This window comes from Physeter macrocephalus, chromosome 7 (assembly GCF_002837175.3).
Source record: "Physeter macrocephalus isolate SW-GA chromosome 7, ASM283717v5, whole genome shotgun sequence".
Taxonomy (NCBI): Eukaryota; Metazoa; Chordata; class Mammalia; order Artiodactyla; family Physeteridae; genus Physeter; species Physeter macrocephalus.
The window spans coordinates 80,188,690-80,195,709 of NC_041220.1; positions in this window are offsets into that span (position 1 = coordinate 80,188,690).

The following is a 7,020-nucleotide window of genomic DNA, read 5'->3' on the forward strand; positions in this document are numbered from 1 at the left end:
TAAAAGTACCCCTCAACATTTTGTTTGGAATATCTTTGAATTAAAGATTAATATGGGGAGAAAAAAAAAGGTTTTCAAGATAATAAATCTTCCTCTTCATGAACATGGAATATCTCTCCACTTATCTGGGTCATGTTTAATTACATTCAATAACATTTTATAATTTTCTTCTTAAAGTATGCCATCATTTGTTAGATATATTCCTAGACACCTTATTTTATGCTATTTAAAATGATATAAATGCAACCTTTTAAAATGATATCTTTTAATGATTTGCTGCAGTGTGTTGAATATAAACAATTTTTGTATATTGATCTCAAAGCCAGCGACTTTTGTCATAATAGCAAGCATTCATATAATCCTCACTACGTTCCAGGCACTGTTCTAAGCATTTTATATGTATGGAATGCATTCAATCTCACAATGACTCTGTGAAGAAGGTTTTATTATTATAACTATTTATAGATGAGGGAACTGAAGTCCAGAGAAGTGCAGAGAGGTAAAGTAAATTGTCTAAGATGGTAAGTGGTGGAGCCAGAGTTCAAACTTGCCCAATATCAAAGCTATAACCACAACACTATATTTTTCTCTTATCCTTGTTAAGCTCTTTCATCAGTTCTAATAATTTGCTGGTCTATTCTCTTAGGTTTTTCATGCAAACAACAAGAACAACAAATACTTTAAAAATCAACTAGCAAACATATGGTAATGCCCTATTAAAGCAGGGCAAGGTGTGTGGGGGTGTGTATGTGTGTGTGTGTCTGTGTGCGTGTCTCTCTGTGTGTGTATGTCTGTGTGTGTGTCTGTTTCTGTGTGTCTGTGTATGTCTGTGTGTGTGTGTCTGTTTCTGTGGGTATGTGTGTGTATGTCTGTGTGTGTCTGTTTCTGTGTGTATGTGTGTATGTGTGTGTGTCTGTTTCTGTGTGTCTGTGTGTGTGTCTCTCTGTGTGTGTATGTCTGTGTGTGTCTGTTTCTGTGTGTATGTATGTGTATGTGTCTGTTTCTGTGGGTATGTGTGTGTATGTCTGTGTGTGTCTGTGTGTGTGTGTGTGTGTGTGTGTAGTTCTAGTGTGTGTATGTCTGTGTGTGTCTGTTTCTGTGTGTATGTGTGTGTATGTGTCTGTTTCTGTGTATGTGTGTGTATGTCTGTGTGTGTGTCTGTTTCTGTGTGTATGTGTGTGTATGTCTGTGTCTGTTTCTGTGTGTATGTGTGTATGTCTGTGTGTGTGTCTGTTTCTGTGTCTGCTTCTGTATGTGTGTGTATGCGTGTGTGTGTCTCTCTCTGTGTGTGCGTCTGTGTGTCTCTGTATGTATGTGTGTGTGTATGTCTGTGTGTATGTGTGTGTATGTCTGTGTGTGTCCGTTTCTATGTGTGTGTGTGTGTGTGTGTGTGTGTGCGCGCGCGCGCGCATGCTACGAGGAGGAACTTTATGAAGAGCAGCATTCTTAAAGCGAATGGAATTCACTGAGCCCTTGGGGTGGCTGGTATACTTCCCGAGGAGCCAGGAATTTCTGGCAGGGCTGCAACTGGCCAAGTCAGGGCATCCTCAGAGAGGCCTGCAGGCTCCAGGGAGGCCTGAATAGGAAAGGAGGCCCAGGGCCAAGCCCAACAGAGAGTGTCAAATGACAGGCCGGCTCCTTCCCCACCCTCCACCTCCAGATCTGGGCTGAATCAAAGGGCCATTGAGGCCCCTCCCTTTCACAGACTGAGGCCACTGGGGCAGTCCCCTGAGGCTGAAATGCAACAATCCCACAGGCTTCTGCTCCAAACAGGCTTGTGTTTGAAACCACAATATACTTGGCTCCAGTTTTACACACATTACTTTCCTGGTGCTGAAAAAAAAAAAAAAGAATTAGAAGAATGAAAGTGAGAGGCCTTGAGGGATGGGAATTCTTTTTCCAGTCTAGTGAATGAGGTTAATAAGTAGAAAAATAAAACTACTCTCCGTGAAGGGTCTTTGGAAGGGTTACCAGGCCATGATAATTAAAAGCAAATTAAAAGCCTGTATCATTCATTCATTCAGCCTCAGTCGCCTCTCTCAGCCCTGAGGGAACTGAGTCTACTGCAGGGCAGGAGGGAGAGGGCGGGAGAAGGGGAGCAGAACCGGCCTCCTCAGCGATGTGGAGTGATAGCTCTTAAGGAGAAGTAGGGACCTGCACCTGCAGCTCTGTGTCCCTCTGTGGCATCCCCCCCAAATGCTAAGTCATGAATTAGGGAATTGACTGACTGATAATCCCCCCACGCCTCACTGCACACTGGACACTTGCTCACACATTTCAAAGGAATGGGTCATCTTGCATGAGTCCCTTGTATCTCTCTGCATCTCAGTTCCCTCTCTGTGAGATGAAGGTGCGAACTAGATCAGTTGTTTTCAAACGGTGCTCTCCTGAGTCCCCTCTGAAGCCTGGGTCGTGGAGGAGGGAGGGAAAGGGAACTGTGAATCGAGCCATTTAGCCCTTGTCTGATTCTGCCATCTTTGACCTCATACTATTGTCAGCACAAACTGGTTGAGCAGTTAATTCTTTTTTTTTTCTTTAATTTTATTTATTTATTTATCTATTTTTGGCTGTGTTGGGTCTTCGTTTCTGTGCGAGGCTTTCTCTAGTTGGGCGAGCGGGGGCCACTCTTCATCGCGGTGCGCGGGCCTCTCACTGTCGCGGCCTCTCTTGCTGCGGAGCACAGGCTCCAGATGCACAGGCTCAGTAGTTGTGGCACGCGGGCTCAGTAGTTGTGGCTCGCAGGCTCTAGAGCACAGGATCAGTAGTTGTGGTTCACGGACTTAGTTGCTCCGTGGCATGTGGGACCTTCCCAGACCAGGGCTCGAACCTGTGTCCTCTGCATTGGCAGGCAGATTCTCAACAACTGCGCCACCAGGGAAGCCCGAGCAGTTAATTCTAACAGGACTGTTCCTATGACATGATGACTCTGTCAACTATTCCAGGTAACCCCAGAGGTCAGAGCCGCTGCCTCTGCACTGGTTTGGTCCCTATTGCCACCTTGAAGAAGGTGTGGAAGGTTCCTGCCAGCATCATGTCTTTCTCAAGGAGACTAAGAAAGACTTGTGATGACCCAGGTGGGTGGTGTGTGACCACAGGTTCTGTGCTAGTGGCTTCAGGAAGTAGCCCTGTGGCCTGGGTTGGAGTGAGATCTCGCAGATCTACATCTGTGTTTTCACAAACTCAGGTGAGATTTTTGCATAAGCTTCTGCAACAATTTCCCTGAGAAACCCTTTTTGAGCTCCCAAGTTGGGTTGTGATGCTTTTCCGAAGCACCCTGATTATTCACTACCCTAGAACTTAAAATGTTAGTGGTATTGCCTGTTCGCCTACTCACCTGTATCCTTCCTCTGGTCTTGAAGTCAGAAACTGTAGCTTTTCACTATAAATCCCTAGGACCTGGCAAAGTCCCTGCCACACAAGGTGATTGTATTTTCCAAAAATAGCAGCCACAATATTTCCAGTTTCACATGTTCTTCCACAAACTTTCCACTTCCCCATCACGATTCACATCTATTTCCCCTCCCCTGAGACCCAGGTTGGGGAGGGTGGACTCTGTGCCTGCCTCAGTAAATAGAATGCTGCAGAATGCTTGACTTCCAAGGCCAGATTATAGAAAGCAATAAGGCTTCTGCCTGATGCTCTCTCCCTTGGGATATTCTCCCTGGAAACCAGCCAGCAGCTTGTGGGGATACAACCATGTGGAAAGCCAGTGATGCCCCCAGCGACAGCCAGCTTCAACTGCCCGACAGATGAGCATACAAGACTTCATATGATTCCAGCCTCTAGCTTTCAAGTCCTCCAGCTGAGGCATCCGACACTGCAGGGCAGAGACAAGGTACCCCTGGTGCGCCATACCCACATTTTTAACCCATAGATTCTGTGAGCATAATAAACGTTTTTACTGCACCACTAAGTGTTGGGGATATTTGTTATGTAGCCGTAGTAATTGGAACAGTGGTCAATGATAGACACTAAATACATTAATAAATTGTTGGCCATGGGTTCTGTCAGATCCCTGGACCCACCTAGAAGGTGGAAAAGAGAAGAGCTATTCCAGGAAATGGGTGGAAGTGTATTGTGTTCCTCTAAAGTTTTAAGGCATAAATATCTATTAGTGTCTACTGTACTAGTAGAAAAGGCTCTTAAAAAACAGCGCCCTATCAAGCCATGAAAAGACATGAAGGAAACAAATGCATATTACAAAGTCAAACAAGCCAATCTGAAAAGTCTATAGATTGCATGATTCCACCTAATATGACATTCTGAAAAAAGTGAAACTACAGAAACAGTAAAAAAAAATCGGTGGTTGCTAGAGGTTAGGGAGGAGGGCACAAATAGGCAGAGGACAGGGATTTTTAGGGCATTGAAACTATTCTGTATGATAGTCTAATGGTGGATGCATGTTATTGTGCATTTGTCCAAACCCATAGAATGTACAATACTAAGAGTGAACGCTAATGTAAACTACAGGCTTTGGGTGATAATGATGTGTTAATGTTGGTTCATCGACTGTGACAAATGTGCCACCCTGGTGCTGATGGTGGAGGAGACTGTGCATGTGTGGTGACAGGGGGTATATGGGAAATCTCTGTACTTTCCATTCAATTTCTTTTCCTTCCCACTCAGTTTTGCTGTGAACCTAAAACTGCTCGGAAAAACAAAGGCCATTTTTTTAAGGGGTCATTTAAATATGGTTGTATTTATTTAAGAGCCTAGGGATTCCTCCTTCCCTCTCCCCAGCCTCCTCACAAATATACAAACTGTGCAATCATTGGTGGAATTTTTAGGGTTTGTCTCAGTGCATTGGAGCTTGAGGATAAAGTCTGACCCTGCACATCAGGGGTTAATTTACTTCGGGACTTATTCTTTCATTCCTTTCTATCTTTGGTGGACTGCACGTTATCTGGGAGCTGATCTGTTTCTAACCTAATTTAAGGAGGCTTCTGTTTTTGCCTTGAGTGACAGTGAAAAAACTTCAGCCTTAAAAGGCACAGCCCTAAATGAATGGCTTAGGACTAGATTAAATCCAGGACTCCAGGGCAGTTTGAATAATGAATTCTGCATTCATTATTCTTAATCTCTCTCTCTCTCTGGCATTTATTAATTAGCAACTGTTTTCCATAAAAATAACCAGTGGGATCATCATCCTTACAACTGACCAAAATAAATGTAATGTTTAATTTTGTGTTTTAATTAAAACTAGATGTTATGATTGGGTTTTATCATTATGTCTATTTGTTTAATAGATCTCTCCTCAGAAAATACAGCAGGTAACCATGTAGTTCCCAGAGTGATGATTTAGATGGAAGGTGACTGCACAGGGCTTTCACAGTATTAAAAACATCTGTAATAATGATTATTCGTGATTTTGGTTTAAGCTGTCTTTAAGCTGATTTATAGGCATGTGGATATGTGCACACACTTGCTAAACATCTTGGAAGAAGAATGGTTGTCAATCTATGCCATAGAACTTCCCAACTTCCAATAGATGGCATTTTTCTTGGGCTGGGGACCTGCAGGACAGGGAAATGCATCGCCAGAAATCTAGGCTGGCAGGAGCAAAGTCTGAGAGCTGCTTTCTGTGAGTTTTTCACAGAGAAATGATTACAACAGGTAGATGCTTTTTGTTACTAAAAAATAATTTCTTATGAACATGCACTTATTAATTGGTTTTTAGTTTTATCAAAGTTCCATGTGTACAAAGTTTACCAGGTCAGATGGTTTTATAAGGCTTCTATTGAAAACCCTACTTGCCCTGTTCCATCCCCGATTTCCTCTCCACAGAGGCGATGATTTCTTTCTCTTAAAGCTTTTTCTTCTGGAGTTTGTCTCCTTATTTCTAAATTATATGCTTACACTGCTATTTTTCACATTGTCATCTGTAAAATGAGTTGAAAAATCTCATAATGTTGGTGCAAGCATTAAAAAGAATTAATTCATAAAAAGCACTTTTGACAGTGCCTGGCAATGTTGTTGTTATATGAACTTTTCAGATTTAGTTATGATCTATTGTCTTCCTACTACAAAAATACCAGCCTTAGCTTTATTACAATAAACCCTACATACACACACACACACACACACACACACACACACACACAGTTTCCCCTCCTGCCACCTGACTGATGTTTGTCTATCATAAATTTTTTTAAACATCTTTATTGGAGTATAAATGCTTTACAATGTTGTGTTAGTTTCTGCTGTATAACAAAGCAAATCAGCTATATGTATGTATATATCCCCATATCCCCTCCCTCTTACGTCTCCCTCCCACCCTCCCTATCCCACCCCTCTAGGTGGTCACAAAGCACCAAGCTGATCTTTCTATGCTATGCAGCTGCTTCCCACTAGCTATCTATTTTACATTTGGCAGTAGATATAAGTCCATGCCACTCTCTCACTTTGTCCCAGCTTACCCTTCCCCCTCCCTGTGTCCTCAAGTCCATTCTCTACGTATGCATCTTTATTCCTGTCCTGCCCCTAGGTTCATCAGAACCATTTTTTTTTTTAGATTCCATATATATGTGTTAGCATATGGTATTTGTTTTTCTCTTGATGACTTACTTCACTCTGTATGACAGACTCTAGGTCCATCCACCTCACTACAAATAACTCAATTTCATTTCTTTTTATGGCTGAATAATATTCCATTGTGTATATATGTGCCACATCTTCTTTATCCATTCATCTGTCGATGGACACTTAGGTTGCTTCCATGTCCTGGCTATTGTAAATATAGCTGCAATGAACATTGTGGTACATGACTGTTTTTGAATTATGGTTGTCTTAGGGTATATGCCCAGTAGTGGGATTGCTGGGTCGTATGGTAGTTCTATTTGGATTGGGTTGTTTGTTTATTTGATATTGAGCTGCATGAGCTGCTTATATATTTTGGAGATTAATCCTTTGTCAGTTGCTTTGTTTGTAAATATTTTCTCCCGTTCTGAGGGTTGTCTTTTCATCTTGTTCATGGTTTCTTTTGCTGTGCAAAAGCTTTTAAGTTTCATTAGGTCCCATTTG